The 16,921-nt window shown below is 42.5% G+C and overlaps 1 long non-coding RNA gene across 1 annotated transcript; it reads left to right on the top strand.

The window, feature by feature from the left end:
* Positions 1-582: 582 nt before the first annotated feature.
* On the top strand, positions 583-15,950 carry LOC147030905 (uncharacterized). Its single transcript, XR_015055818.1, has 3 exons — positions 583-698; positions 15,009-15,069; positions 15,194-15,950. It is a non-coding gene; the product is annotated as an uncharacterized LOC147030905 (long non-coding RNA).
* Positions 15,951-16,921: the final 971 nt, after the last annotated feature.

Genomic DNA, 16,921 nt, shown 5'->3' with positions numbered 1-16,921 from the left:
TGCACTATATTTCAAAAATATCTGCCTCTCTGTATGCACTGACTCATCTCACTTGTTGGAGTGTTTCATGTGTCTCATCACAATGTAATAATTGGTGAACACAAGCAAACAAGAATCTTAATTTTACCCCAGGATGTCAGGTTCCACAAAGCCACTGATCTGGGCAACAAACAACAAGCCCACTAAAAGACTCTTTCTTATTATTATTATTATCAACAGTCACGTATACATGATGACATCATACCATTTCTTCAGTGGTACAGTAAGTTGTCTTCTTTATGATCCTGTATTTATAAGGAAAAATATGATTTTGGTCTTGTAGTTCTAGTACGTATCAAGCTTTACGACCACTATTACTTTATGGCACCAATTACTCCCACTTTCTTGTGAGGTCAGCCAGGGAATGTTTTAGGACCAAGTCTCTAATGGACAGGCTTACAAGGCCCGATGTTCAAGTTGACTGAAGGTGGTAGGAATTTGTAATTTCTTCAGGGTGCTGACAATAACTCGCCTGTACTTTGCGAAAGACACCGTGGGATCTTTAATAACCACAGCGACTAGGGCTGCTAGACCAGTCCTCCAGTTTAACGCCGTTCCAATGGGCGGCGCACACAATGGTGCCTTGCCCTGCTTGCGAAACACCAGAGGGATAGCTTATAGCTGGTTCGAGATTCAAACCCAGGCCAGACAGCTCAGAGGTGAGTGCATATACTTTTAAGCTATCCAGTCATCCCACATGTATCAAACTTCAATATGATATTTGAATGTTGCACACAAACACCCCGAGTTCAATAAAACCTAAAAACATTATAATATTTGAACCAGTGATCATTTTTGGTATAACAGCCCAGTGACCTAACCATGCATTTTACGCTTATATAAAAATAGGGACACCGATCTAGGTAACCTTCCTTCCACAATAAGTGAGGGAACCTTCCTTTCCACACTTTGCTGTGAAAGAGCATATTTCTGCAGAAAGGACACTTGGCAGAATGCTGATTTGAGTACAATTTTTTGAGTGTATGTATGTGAACCTCACATGCGGATGACTTATTATGCAAACAACTTGTCAACGTGTTTAATTCACGGAGTGTGGTTCCTTGTTTCCACACGTACCGCAAGAAAATAAAAAAAAATCTACCGCTGAAAACTTCCTCTTTCACTGTATTCCTTATCTTGCTGAACAACAATCTCATGCCGCATGACAGATTCGATCATAAACCGAAAACAAAACTTTCATAACAGAACATACAATGGTTACTGCTTTGCCATCTTAAGTCAATTCTTATCCTGGGGAGAAATTGTTGTTTCGGTGTCTACCTACATATCATAACATTTCTAGGAGTAGGGGGGCAGATATTACTTCAGAGCAGATAGAAATGTATAGCGTAGTATAGTCCGTGTACGAGTAGTTGGCCAATCTCGATGTGATTAAGCAGGGAAACTTAGCTTAAGAATTGTCTGTTTAAATGTGCACCATGCGGAGGGTTGTGTGTTGTAATAAGTAGTGATGGATTAAGGTTAAGACAATTGTACATCTAGCCTCTTGTAATCCCCTCCGGGTGAGGTCGAGAAGAAAGACAGCTCTGGAGAGAGGGGCGGCATTGTCCAGGAGAAAAAGGGAGGAGCTTTGGTCACCTCCCGAGGGGCAGAGTTTCACCGCACCCGCCAATGGTGGAGCTTCGTCACCCCCGCAAAGGGTGGAGTTTTTGGAAATCTCGCAAGTGGGATGGGAGAAGGGAGATTGCACCAGAAAGGGAGGTCAGTGCAGAATTGCCTGGAGGAGAAGGAGATCATGTGGAGAGGAAATGGTTGCTCTGTCCGTGGTGCCTGCTTGCCTTCCTTCCTTATGTGCCTCCCTTCTCCTGTTCGTGCTCTTGATGTTGCCCCGTTCATTGTGCCGGCTTCGTCGTCCCTGGTTCCTGCTCGTACGTCTTTGTCACCCTGCCAAAGTGTTTTGTCACCTGCCTCATTCCCGGTTCTTCTCTCCAGCCTGTGGACCTGCTCTCTCCTCATCCAGCAGCAGAGCTAAGGCCTCACCGGTTCTCGTTCTCTTTCCCCGTCTGTGAGCAAGTCTGGTGTGTGGCACCATAGGTTTTATTTTCTTGTGTATAATTATTTATTTATCGATTCTGTGTCCCCCCCCCCCTTTCTCCCCACCTCAACCCTTTGTCGCCTCACATAGTCACAATCACCATTCCCTATTATTTGTTTTAAGAAATAAACCCGTTGGTTTTAAAAGAGTTAAGAGCCTTATGTGCCTCTTGTGATTCCTTCACGCACAAGGCCTCCATTAATTGAGGTGCCGAATGGAGTAAAAGCTTGTTCGGTCCATCCGTCCAGCGTCAGTCTTAATCGGCGTTGACCCAACAATATATTATACAAGCAGGGGTACCTGGCATTACTGGACAACACCGGGTCCCTCCTCCTGCCCCTTTCCCTTCCTCCACCCCATCCCTTCCCCTCCCCTCCCTCCTCCCTCCCCTCCCTCCTCCCTCCTCCTCCCTCCACTCTTTCCCTCCCTCCTCCACAAAGGAATTTTCGTTGGGTTTTTAACCACCTTTGGGAAAAACAAATAATTAAAATAAAACCCGCTTTCATCTATATCAGGGGTCTCCAACCTGCGGCCTGCGGGCCACATGCGGCCCCTGAGATGGATTTATGCGGCCCGCGGTGCCATATTAAGTTTACATTACAATGCGGCCTGCGATACTGCCAATTTTTCAGGGTCAATGATCAAAGCGTTCTGTAATTTTTATTATGATTTTGATTCATATTAGACACATGTGTTTTTAACACGATTATTCATTTATCATATTCGTTGGAAAGAAAAATATATTCAACACTAATTTTTGTTTAAATTTCCACATATTAAATATATATATTTTTCGGAATGTCGCGTCCTTTTTTTGGGCGTAGCCCTCCGCCCCTCGCCACTTTGGTTTTGTGGCCCTCCGCCCAAAAAGGTTGGAGACCCCTGATCTATATGGACAAACTAAGTCATGGTCCTGATGTTTATCTTTGTCTTCACGTAATGAATCTGGGGTGTGTTCAGTAACTAAGTTTGTTGTAGAGTGCATGCCAAGTGACTTGAACACTCAAGTAAGTGCTCCATTCAAAACCGTTGAGAAACAGCTGGCTTTGCAGGCTCTGGATAAGTGCTTGGTAGCTGAACACACCCCTGGACATCTTGACTGCATACAACACATCCAAAACGCTGACAAAAGGACAGTTTTTTTTCAATTAAAGATTTCAAGTATTAATCATGACTATCTTCGTTGTAATTAAAACTTCTGGGTGGCTGCGATTTCTGGGCGGCTGGAGGGAAAGGTGTGGCCTCGCTAATAGGTGGAGCTTGTGATGGTGAGGGAGAAAGCGGAAGGCATGACCTGTATAATGGGTGGTGCTTATGACTCACAGACACAAACTCAACTTTATAATGTATATATCAGATAAAGAAAGGGGCATAATTATTGAAACCCCTTTTTCTCTGAATATTCCATAAAAATGTGGCGTGCTTTGATGCCCCCAATCGCCTGGGATGGAAAGCACCGTGGGGCCGCATCTAAACACTGTTCTCGTTGAAGGAGGTGACATGTCAGCAATAGCTGCAAATTACATGCACAAATCAAAATTCACTGCTTGCAAAAGTATTTTCGTGTCCACACCGGTTAATTTAATGTCCCTCGCTTGACCCAGTTGTAGTGAACGGGGCGGTTAACACCGATCTGGACGGATAGCCGAACGATTCTACCTTGGAGGCGAACAACTGAGATCCTTGGAGATTATGGAGCACGCGGGACGGAAGGCGGCAAGGCTAACCCTAACTCGAACCCACAATGGATTGACAAACACAATAGATCTGACAAATGAAGGTTTAATGAACATAAATGAATGAGTCATAATGGAAATAAATCAAAGCATGAGGTCATGAAACGGAAGGTAAACTAAAGCCTACTTTGAGACATCTCCACTTGGTTACGAAAACAGACAAGGGGAAAGATAACAATAAAAGAAAATCCTCTCTTTATTCTGGCCTATAGCTGTGTGTCCAGAGATGATATTTTTGGAGTCTGGGAATCGAGCTGCGTAGTCGCTGCACAGGAAACCGCACCCAAAATGGTGCCAAGTCACTGTGCGGGAAACATCTGCGAAGTAATCCAGGCAGATGGCCTCCAAAGCCAAGAACTGCCATACAGTCTCTTCTCACGATCAAACTTGCTACACCATTCCTCTCTTAACAGCGGGTGCGCTCACAACAATGGCCCACTTTATTCCTCGATGGTAGAACGGGAAAACACCGAGTTATCACGATGAGATGCGCTCTTATTTTTCTCTCTCTCTCTCTCTCTCTCTCTCTCTCTCTCTCTCTCTCTCTCTCTCTCTCTCTCTCTCTCTCTCTCTCTCTCTCTCTCTCTCTCTCTCTCTCTCTCTCTCTCTCTCTCTCTCTCTCTCTCTCTCTCTCTCTCTCTCTCTCTCTCTCTCTCTCTCTCTCTCTCTCTCTCTCTCTCTCTCTCTCTCTCTCTCTCTCTCTCTCTCTCTCTCTCTCTCTCTCTCTCTCTCTCTCTCTCTCTCTCTCTCTCTCTCTCTCTCCTCATAAAGCATACAAACTTCGCAATTCAGCCAAACAGACAATGGCCAGCGTCCTGTTCCAGCACGTGAGCAAATTCACACAGCACGAACGACGAGATTCGCGCTGCTATATCGTCGTGCCGAGAGGAGAGCAAAAACGAGACCCTCTGTCTTAACCGCGTTCCTCACCCATCTATCTCCTCTCTCACACCTTCTGACGTCCACCGACCAATCATAAGCCTCAGGGGCATGACATGCTGGTACCAAGCTGGGAAAGCAGGGTTTCTGCCTGCTAGAAAATCTTTGGCTCTTTTGTTGTTCTGTTTGTTGTTAAAAGAACGTAATTATTTTATTGCTGGCTTGTAAATGCAAAAATGTAGGAAAAGGTCACAGGGGGAAACCACATACTGGGAGAAATTAGCCTTTAACCCTACCTAATTAACACAGCACTACCCCCCCCCCTGCCCCCCTCATGTGGTGACATGTAACAATCTTAAGCTCACAGTTTTCCTTCCTTAATTTACATCGAGATGTCTCCTCCTCATCCATGGACCATGCTACACGAGACAATCCTACCTTTACCATGAAGATCCTCCATCTACCCCGCAAGCATAAAAGTATTCAGCCCCTGAGGTCAGTATTTGGTGGAAGCGCCTTTTGCAGAAATGGCTGCCATGAGTCTTTTTTGGAAGGACTCCACCAGCTTTGCACAGTGAGATGGTGAAATCTTTACCCATTCTTCATGTAATGTGAAGATTGCTCAAGTTCTGCCAAGTTTGATGGGGATCGTCGATGGACTGCAAGCTTCAAGTCTCACCATGAATGTTAAATTGGGTTCAAGTCAGAACTTTGACTGCACCACTCAAAAACTTTTATTTTCTTCTTATTCAACCACTCCGGTGTGGCTTTAGCTTTGTGCTTTGGATCATTGTCCTGATGAAATGTGAATCTCCTTCCAAGTTTCAGATTCATGGCTGACTCAAGCAAGTTTTCATCAAGGATTGTCCTGTACTTTGCACCATCCATTGTCCCTTCTAGCCTGACAAACTTGTCAGTCCTTGCTGATGAAAAGCAGCCCCATAAACATGATGCTGCCACCACCCTGCTTGACAGTGGGGATGGTTGGTGTTGACTTGGTGATGTGCAGTGTTGGGTTTGTGCTGGATGTAACGCTTTGAATTTAGAGCAAGAAGTTCAGTTTTTGTCTTGTCTGACCACAAAACTGTCTCTACACACCTGTAGTATCATTAAGATACTTTTTCATAAAATGCATATGAGCTTTTAGATGCGTCTTTTTCAGTAACAGCTTCTTTCTTGCCACCTGTCCCTTGAGGCCAGATTTTTTTTTAAGGGAACGGGATATTGTTGATTGATAAACACTGACCACCATCTTAGATATAGAGCCTTGCAGATCTTTCAGTAATCGTTCGATTTGCAGTGACATCCCAAACCAGTTTCTTGCTTGCCTGGCTGATGAGTTTGGATGGGCGATCCGATCTGTGTAGAGTCTTTGTGGTATGATACATCTTCCATTTCTTAATGATGGAGTTCACTGTGAGTGACTCAAAGGGAAAATGGGTGACTTTGAAGTCTTCTTAGAAACCCTCTCTTGAACAATGGTTCTCCATCACTTTATGTCTGACTTCTTTGGAAAGCTCCCTGTTTTTCATGTTTCCCTTGATAGTTGACCAAGAGAGTTTCACCTTAAAACTCCTTAGATAAGTGTGGGAGCTTAATTTTTAAGTTAACCCACTGATCACAAACAGGGGAAACCTATTACACTAATTTTGTAACTTTTCAAACAAATAATTTGCTCCTTCAGTGATTTTGGGTTCATTGAACAAAGGGTTTTAATATTTATGCAACTGAGAATCATCTGATTTTCTCTGTTAATATAACTTATTTTATCTGAATTTTTTTGACTTTATCACTTTGGAGTAGTTTGTGAAGACTATATGTTAAGTTTGATTTGAAAGCATCATGAAATAATGTCAGGTGGCATCAAAATGTGAAAACATTGAAGGGGGGGGGGTGAATACTTTTGCAGGTCACTGTATATCCTCCCAACTACTTTCCCTTTTTCTTTCCCCCACAGCTCCTCACCATTCCTCCCACTTCCTATTTCCCTTTGATTTCACAACTTATCTTATGAGAGGAAGTTGGTTATATCCACAAGTTGACACAACAAGTTCAAAATGCTTCATGATCACAAAGATTAACAATCTATAAAAAATATGGCAGGTGCACTAATGAGAATTTGCTTCCCAAAGAATTATAATTTACAAATCTAAACTTTGTGTCAACTTGTGTTCAGTTGTGTCAAGTAAACGTTTTGGAAATTAATCCAGAATTTCATCCCAACAACAGCTATTGAGAGCACATGAGAATGTGATTCTGTTATCTGAAAGAATCTCTCAGCAGGCTTATACTTTGGAATACAGTACATTGGAATCTTGGACGTGCATTTACCGATCTTGTTCAAACTTGGCACACAAATAAGGAATAATCGCTTCCATAAGCACCTCATTTTGTTTCGAGATCAGATCCAAGATGGCCGACTGGCGGCCATTTTGTTACTTAAATGTGTCCCCAATCATTTCTCAGACATCCATGGTCCGATTTTGTTCAAACTCAGCTCAAGCACAGTACATGATGGCATACATGTGCACCTCACTTTATTTTGCGATCTGATTAAAGATGGCCGACTGGTAGACTGGCAGCCATTTTAGTTGTAAAAAAACAAACCTGGCATCGAACACGTCCTCGACCATTGCTCAGATATGTATTCACCGATCTTGTTCAAACTTGGTGCACAGATAACGAATCATGGCTTACATAATCCCATCATTCTTCTTCGAGATCAGATCCAAGATGGCCGATTGACGACAATTTTAGTTGCAAAAACCCTGATGTTGAACACGTCCTGAACCATTTCTCAGACATGCATTTACCGATGTTGTTCAAACTTGGCGCAACGATAATGAATGATGGCTAACATTTTCCCGTCATTTGTCTTCAAGAACAGATCCAAGATGGCCGACTTGGTGGCCATTTTGTTACTTAAATGTGTCCCCAAACATTTGTCATCTCTGGTGGAACATCTCTAGCTGGTGTTGGTGTTTATTTAGGTTAGCCCAGGTCTCGCTACCATATAGCGGTATTGCCAAGATGACACGGTGGTATACAATCAGCTTAGTGTTGAGGGATAGACCTGAACGATGCCACACTCAACTTTGGAGTGAATCAAACTTTCTTTGGGAGAGGAACAGAACTTGCATTTACTCCATTCCACATGGATGTTGCACTGGCTAATCTCTTCTGGATTTCACCATCCAGGTTTCCATCACTGGTGATCATGCTTCCCAAGTACACAAACTTCTCCATTATTTTTAATGGGATGTCTCCAAGAATAATGGTTCTCACTCCAGCCAATTGTGATGGTTGGTGTAGTAGCTCTGTTTTTTCTTGACTGATTGCGAGTCCCCACCTTGTGCAGGCATCGTGCAGGGCATCAATAGTTTTTTGCAGTTCCTCCACCTTATTGAAGGCAAATGTGGCATCATCTGCATAAAGGAGTTCTCTGATGATATCGAGCAGAGACTTGCTAGTCCTTAACCTGTGCAAGTTAACAGGTTGTTATCCAAGCTGTTAACTTCATCCAAGATGATGATTCATCCCACATTGACACGTATTGAATATTACGGTCAAACATATTGATTATTATAGTCGCACATATTGAATATTAGTCACACGTATTGATTATTACGGTCGCATGTATTGATTATGACGGTCACACGTATTGAATATTACGGTCACATATTGATTATTATGGTCACACGTCTTGATTAAATTATTAGTCACACGTATTGATTATGACGGTCGCACGTATTGAATATTATGGTCACACATGGTGAATATTATGGTCGCACATATTGAATATTATGGTCACACGCATTGATTATTACGGTTGCACGTATTGATTATTATGGTCACACATATTGATTATATTGCAATCACATGCATTGATTATTACGGTCGCATGTATTGAATATTACAGTCGCACGTATTGATTATTACGGTCACACGTATTCAATATTTCAGTCACACATATTTATAATTGCAGTCACACATATTGAATATTAGTCACACATATTATTACAATCGCACCTATTGAATTTAAGTCACACATATTGATTATTACAATCGCACATATTGAAAATAAGGCATAATCTTTTGTGTTATCGAGACTGCTGGAACTTTCTCGATAGCACAAGGGTTATGTTTCTGATGAAATCATGGAGTCCACAATAATTGCTCACAGCAGATGTCTTTGCAATTTTCTTCTATCGACTCGAAACAAGGCCATACCTGTGAGTGAAGGAAATGTTTTCTTTCACATTGAAGGCATGTACACGTGGTTACAGCAATTCGCTCCATTTTCTGAAGCTTGAACAAATGTCGAATACTTCTCTAATTGTCGTTGAGGACACGATGGAAAGTTCAGAACCAACCTATCGTTGTGTTATAATAGACGGATTAGGGGAGCAGTCTGGCAAGGAGGGAAATTGCCGACAGCTTTTCTTCCGGCGACATCTATACAGCATTGGGTAAAAGAATGTAACTTTACAAAACCACCATTCCCCAATATTATTGTTCACATATTTCGCGCTGTCTTGTTTAATATGTCCATCCTCATTGGGTGTAGAGCAGGTATATAATCTCGATGTCACAGCAATCATGCATTTGGCTTTGAAAGACACTTTTCTTATTTCATTTATGGTGACGTTAGACAACATTCATGCTTGTGTAGTTTCATTTTTTTTTGGTCTGCGTTTAAAGGTTTCTTCTGACATGCATGACGAATGATCATCAAGACTGTCGTCTTACAGGAAAGGCCATTTGGAGAAGTTGACAAACTAATCATTTCTTATACACAGTACATTGTTATTTTACAATAGGTGAAAACTTTTAACTGAACTAGGACACCATTTATTTTTCTACTTCTATGTGAGGCTGCAATGTCAATACTGCAGTGTATTCAGGAAGATTGTAAAAGCCAATTGCAAAAAATGATACTGTAGAGTGTAAACGCATTTATTTTGACGTTTATTCAATGCCTCAAATCCACCTTGTAAATGTCATGTGTCAATGGCCACTGTAAAGGTGCGTTTCTCCTGATGCTGAAAATGCAAAATTTACAATGAACTTGACACTTCAAATCCCAGGTGGATCTTAGAACAGTACAATCCAATAAATGGACCATTTTCATTATTGTTTGTGCCATGGCAATTCATTCTTGGCACTTCTTCTTGTGTATGGCAGCTTAGCTGCTGGAGTAGCTATTATTTCTTGGAAGCGTGACTGTGTCGCTGATACAGTGCCCCTCTACCAGGACACACTGGTACTCATTTCACCGATCTCGTTAGGATGACAGGCTGAGTCAGCCCGCTGGTGTATTAATTCAGTGGTCAACGGGGCTTGAACTCAGGACACTAGGATCCAAAGCCGCCACCCTAACCACTAAGCCAACACCAGGCTTATTATTGGCACTGTAAACACCACATGTCCAAGAAAAGGCACCTGGCACTGCACATGTCACATTTACATACAGATGACACTGTAAATGCAAGATTTACATGAAACTGTAAATGCCACATTCCCATGGAATGACACTGTAAATGCCACATTTCCATGGATCGGACACTGTAAATACCACATTTCCCTAGAATTGACACTGTAAATGCCACATCTCCTGGCAAAGACACTGCAAATGCCACATTTCCCTGGAATTGACACTGTAAATGCCACTTTTCCATGAAACAGACACTGTAAATGCCACATTTCCATGGAATTGACACAATAAATGCCATATCTCCTGGCAAAGACACTGTAAATGCCACTTTTCCATGAAACAGACACTGTAAATGCCAAATATACTGGCACAGGCACTGTAAGTGCCACATTTCAATGCAATTGACACTGTAAATGTTATATTTCCATGGAATTGACACTGTAAATGCCACTTTTTCATGGAACTGACACTGCAAATACAACATTTCCATGAAACAGACACTATAAATGCCACATTTCCTGCCACAGGCACTGTAAGTGCCACATTTCCATGGAATTGACATGGGAAATGCCACTTTTCCATGAAACAGACACTGTAAGTGCTACATTTCCTGGCACAGACACTGTAAATACATTTCCATGAAACAGACACTGTAAATGCCACATTTCCTGCCACAGGCACTGTAAGTGCCACATTTCCATGGAATTGACATGATAAATGCCACTTTTCCATGAAACAGACACTGTAAGTGCTACATTTCCTGGCACAGACACTGTAAATACATTTCCATGAAACAGACACTGTAAATGCCACATTTCCATGGAATTGACACAAAATGCCAAATTACCTGGCAAAGACACTGTAAATACAACATTTACATGGAATAGACTGTAAATGCCATATTGATTTTGGTAGTGTAAATGCCATGTTGATTTTAGCACTGTAAATGCCACATTTCCATGGAATTGACAAGAAATGCCAAATTACCAAGCACAGACACTGTAAATACATTTCCATGGAATAGACTGTAAATACCATATTGATTATGGTAGTGTAAATGCCATGTTGATTTTAGCACTGTAAATGCCACATTTCCATGGAATTGACACGAAATGCCAAATTACCTGGCACAGACACTGTAAATACAACATTTCCATGAAACAGACACTATAAATACAACATTTCCACGGAATAGACTGTAAATGCCATATTGATTTTGGTAGTGTAAATGCCATGTTGATTTTAGCACTGTAAATGCCACATTTCCATGGAATTGACAGGAAATGCCAAATTACCTGGCACAGACACTGTAAATACATTTCCATGGAAGAGACTGTAAATGCCATATTGATTTTGGTAGTGTAAATGCCATGTTGATTTTAGCACTGTAAATGCCACATTTCCATGGAATTGACACGAAATGCCAAATTACCTGGCACAGACACTGTAAATACATTTCCATGGAATAGACTGTAAATGCCATATTGATTTTGGTAGTGTAAATGCCACATTGATTTTAGCACTGGAAATGCCACATTTCCATGGAATTGACACGAAATGCCAAATTACCTGGCACAGACACTGTAAATACATTTCCATGGAATAGACTGTAAATGCCATATTGATTTTGGTAGCGTAAATGCCTTGTTGATTTTAGCACTGTAAATGCCACATTTCCATGGAATTGACACGAAATGCCAAATTACCTGGCACAGACACTGTAAATACATTCTTTTTTTTTTTTCTTTTTTTTTGTATACCTTGGTCGAGGCTCGTATGAGAGCTAACACACAACTCACAGCAAGGAGGCATGAGACAAGAGGGGCGGGAGTGGAAGGGACAAAACAGTGGGGAACAGACACATTAGGTGAACTGTGGAAGGGAGAGGGATGGGGATGGGACGGGGAACATGGCAAAGAGAAGATGGACATTACAGGGACTTTCAGGAAGGAAAGCAGGAGAAATGAAGGAAGTGGGCTTGGGTGGATTATCGGGGGTAGAAAAGATCGAGGATTTGGATGGGGGAAGATAAGAGGTGGTGGTGAACAGCTGTTTTGAAAGCCTGGAGGGAAGGATAGGAAAGAATAGAGTGAGGAAGTTTATTCCAAAGGCGGGAAAAAAGAGGAATGAAAGAGTGAAGATGAGCAGTGATTCGTGATTTTGGTAGTTTTACCAGAAGGGGGTTGTTGGCGGACCTTGAGCGCCCTGTGGAAATGTGGTGGGGACAAATCGCAGAGAGAGCAGGGGGGGCAAGGCTGGAGAGGAGTCGGTAGAAGACAGAAAGACCACCGACCAACCTGCAGTGATTGAGTGAGAGGCCCAAAGACTCAGCTTCATTGCGGGAGATGCCGATGATCTTAAATGCCCTGGTTTCGACAGCGTGAAGCCGAGAAAGGTGGGAGGCAGGAGCACCAGCCCAGAGGGGAGAGCAGTACTCCATCAGGCTACGGACAAAAGCTTTGTAAGTGGTCAGGAGCTCAAGAGGGCCGAGGAAGGACTTAGCACGACGGAGGATTCCCAATCGGCGACTGGCTTTTGAGGCGAGGTTGGAAATGTGACTTTCCCAGTAAAGGTCATGGCAGATAGTGAGACCTAGAAGCTTGAACGAAAAGACTTCTTCCAGAGGATTGTTGAGAAAGTGGATGGGGGGTTTTGTAAACGGTCCTTTCGAAGAGACATAGTGAGAGTGTGAGATTTGTCTGGATTGAAAGACATGTTCCACGTGTTGGACCAGTTTGTGATTTTATCCAGATCTGCAGTGAGCGAAGAAGCTGCTGCTTGCCGGTCTGAGGGATGACAGATGGTACGGCAGAGGGTGGAGTCGTCGGCAAAGAGAAATAGAGGATTTTCCAGAGAGTCTGAGAGATCATTGATGAAAACCAGAAAAAGAACAGGGCCCAGAACGCTACCTTGAGGAACTCCAGCCTGCACAGGAAGAGGGGATGAAAGAACTCCATTTAGGGCCACACATTGACTGCGACAGGAGAGGAAGTCTGCGAGCCATGAGTGGAGATGGCCTTGAATACCATGGGAAGAGAGTTTGGTGAGTAGGGCAGGGTGCCAGACCGTGTCAAAAACACGTGATATGTCCAGGGATACGGCTCGGATTTCCTGTCTGGCATTGAGGACCTCCATCCATTGATGGGAGAGCAGAAGCAGCATATCCAGGGTAGAGTGACCTGGTCTGAAACCAAATTGATGATTGGAAATCAAGCCATTGGAGAAGAGGAAGGATTTCATGTCTGAAGCGATGATGGATTCCATCACCTTGCTGATGATTGGGAGAAGGCTGATTGGTCTGTAGTTACAGGGATCTGTTTTTGCACCTTTTTTATGCAGGGCAGTGATGTTAGCAGATTTCCAAGCAGATGGCAGATGACCTTGGGCAAATGAGAGGGTGAATAGAACAGAGAGAGGGTGAGCAAGAGCAGAAGAGCAGGCTTTGAGGACACGTGGGCTGATGCCGTCTGGACCGGTTGCAGAATCTGACTCGAGGTTTGAAAGCAAGCTCTCCACCTTGTCAGGAGAAAAGGATACAGAGTCCAGGGACAGTTGGGTGCGACTGGGTAAAGTGGGTAGAGAAAGTGATGGGTTTAGGACACAAGATTTAGCTGCAAACACTGAGTTTAGACATTCAGCTTTATCACGTGTGGAATCAGCAGTGCAGCCATTTGAGGTAAGGGAGGGGATGGAGGGGGAACATACACCAGAAACAGATTTGATTAAACGCCACCAGGATTTTGAGGAGGGAGAGAGGTTTGAGAGTTCAGACTTGAGATGAGAAAGATGTTGTTTTCTGGCTCTCCTGAGGGTAGATACACACTTGTTCTGAGCTTTGTGGAAAGAACTGAGATTGCCCTCAGTTGGGTTTGCTTTCCATGAGGCAAAGGCAAGTTGTTTCAGGACAACTGCCTCGCCACAAGCTTCAGTAAACCAAGGGCGGGAGGAAGGGTAAGACAACTGAACATGAGAGGGGATAAATCTGTGCATGAGGGAGAGCAAGTTTCTTTGAAAGAATTCCCAGGATGAGTTGATGTTTGAGAAAGTAGTGATAGGAGACCAGTCTGTAAGTTTGATGGCTGCTTGGAGACCCTGCCAGTCGGCTTGAGTGAAATGCCAGACTCGACGGCGGTGAGGTGGTTCTCTGATAACAGCCAGAGAGATGTCCACTTTGACAAGGACGTGGTCAGAAGAACCAATTGGAGCGAAGGAAGAGCAGCAGATATTGTCAGGGAAATTTGTCAAAATCAGATCCAGAAGAGATGGAGTACCATTGGTTGAGATCCGGGTCGGGAAGTTGACCGATTGAGTCAGTCCCAATGAGTCGCAGAAAGCTTTTGCTGAGGTGCCATGGCAGGTGAGAGAGGTACCCACACCTAGCCAACTGGTGTGATGACAATTGAAGTCACCACATAAGAGGAAGAGAGAGTTGGGATGAGAAACATTTCCATGGAATAGACTGTAAATGCCATATTGATTTTGGTAGTGTAAATGCCATGTTGATTTAGCACTGTAAATGCCACATTTCCATGGAATTGACACGAAATGCCAAATTACCTGGCACAGACACTATAAATACAACATTTCCATGAAACAGACACTATAAATACATTTCCATGGAATAGACTGTAAATGCCATATTGATTTTGGTAGTGTAAATGCCATATTGATTTTAGCAGTGTAAATGCCACATTTACATGAATGAACTTGATGCTGTCAATGCCGTATTTCCATGGTGTTTCCAAGATGCACTTTCCATCACATACAGTGGGTGCACTGTCAAGGTGTTTCTTCTCTCTCTGTCAATTCTTCTCTGCATTACCTGTTGAATGAAAACGTCCTATTTCTATTGGCAATCTTACAGGGCTCGTTATGATTGAGCAAATGGCACCGGACGCATGAACGTTCACAAACTAAAGACCTTGGTAAATACCTCTGTTTCATGTTGCACCATTGAAGCCCAGATTAAGATGACAATAGAAAGGTGACATGTTTTGGTGCCACGATGATTTTTAAATGACGTGCCGTTTCCACCTTTATTTTTAATAGGATTATCATGGCATTCTGATCACCGGTCCCAGAAGCAACATTCTTCCTTGCACCCCGGTCCACGTCCATCTTCGGAAGGTTCCTAAAGGCAATCTTTCGTTGTGATTTACCCTAACTATAGATCATTTTACTAACACGAGATGTTTCGATGATTCAAGTTTTCCACTCCAATTCCATGCTACATTAAGTTAACCTTGACAGCCCAGACTGTAGTAGATTGTCATAAATTATAAATAATGGCAGACAGGGAGGGATGCTATTGCTCATGGATTAGATCAGCTCGAAGCAATGCAGTTGTTTCATCCCTTGGAACTAATTACTCGGCACTCGAGTTATTTAACATAAAATAAAATAAAACATTTTAAAGCTGCTCAGGAAGATGTATCCACCTCATTGCTCATGTCAGACTGCAGATTTCACATCGACTCTTACTTTTCTGGACATTTCAAAATCTTTTGCACAAAGGTGTTTTCCAGAGCTTTCTCAATGCCATTGCTGTTCCATTAAAATGTAAGTGTTGTGTTGTCTTGAAGTCAATTTATCATGAACGTTAAACGTGTTGTGAGCAGCAAATGATGAAAAAAAATTATTATCTAAATATGTTTTTTTTTTCAGCCGCTGCAAGATTAAAAGTCATGTTGGAAAAGCAATAACATTAATCCGAACGGATTGACCGATTTTGCATAATTTCATGCTTCCTTGGTTTATACCTGCAGGTAAGTCTTCAGAGCATTGCTCTGGTTTATTGTGACCTTGTTCCAGCAATAAATAATAACATGGAGGGGAGGGGCGGAGGTGGGGCGAGTGGGGGGCGGGGCGAGGGGGGCGGGGCGAGTGATCTTCACAATTTACAGAACGAGACAATAAAATTACATGGCAGCACAAACTTGTGGATTATCTTTCAAAAGACAATCTTCTGATTACATCATGTTGTTTTACATTATATGGTGAGAATAAAAATAAAACCCATGAAAACTGCTTCAACATGATGTCTTATCAGTGAGATATCAACATGAAACAGTATGTACATTTGGATGAAACATGATACTTTATTAGCAAATAAATAATTATTTATTAACCTCTATCAGGGGGTGATCTCGTGGCGGGGATGCTGGATTGATTTATTTCCAAAGGTTTTCGTTCAAAATCTTCGGAATGAGCACTCAATAGGATTTGGATCCTGTAATTCTGGAAATCAAGATTTTTTTTTAAGAATTCCCATACCCACATAGTATCAGATTGTCCATAAAAACCCAGCTCGTTCATTCATGACCTCAAGGAAGGGGGGGGTATTCTACCTTCCCTATGTGGTTAGTTTACAAGCTTACACTTTGTAATTTACTCTTACTGCTCTCCTGGGCATTTGGAATGGGCATCTCAGTGCCATTTAGAAAAAGGCAGCACTGTCTGAATCCCCCGAATCAAATAATTATTATTATAATAATAATTAATAATAATGCATCAGCATTTGTTATATGAGTGAATGTACAACGTAATCTATACTATGAGAGCCGTTTGCCTTTGTGTGTCTGTGTCTGTGAGTGTGTCTTTGTGTGTAGGTATGTGTCAGTGAGTGTGCTTGTGTCTGTGTCTGTGAGTGTGTTTGTGTCTGTGTGTGTCTGGGAGTGTGTATGTGTGTGTGTCTGTGAGTGTCTTTTCTGTGTTCATGAGTGTGACTGTGTGTGTCTGTGAGTGTCTTTTCTGTGTTCATGAGTGTGACTGTGTGTG

The sequence above is a fragment of the Eptatretus burgeri genome, chromosome 3 (assembly GCF_056783735.1).
Source record: "Eptatretus burgeri isolate ZD-2024b chromosome 3, Ebu_testis_v1, whole genome shotgun sequence".
Classification (NCBI taxonomy): Eukaryota; Metazoa; Chordata; class Myxini; order Myxiniformes; family Myxinidae; genus Eptatretus; species Eptatretus burgeri.
Note: the sequence above shows the minus strand (reverse complement) of the source record. Positions and strands in the feature narration are given on the sequence as shown.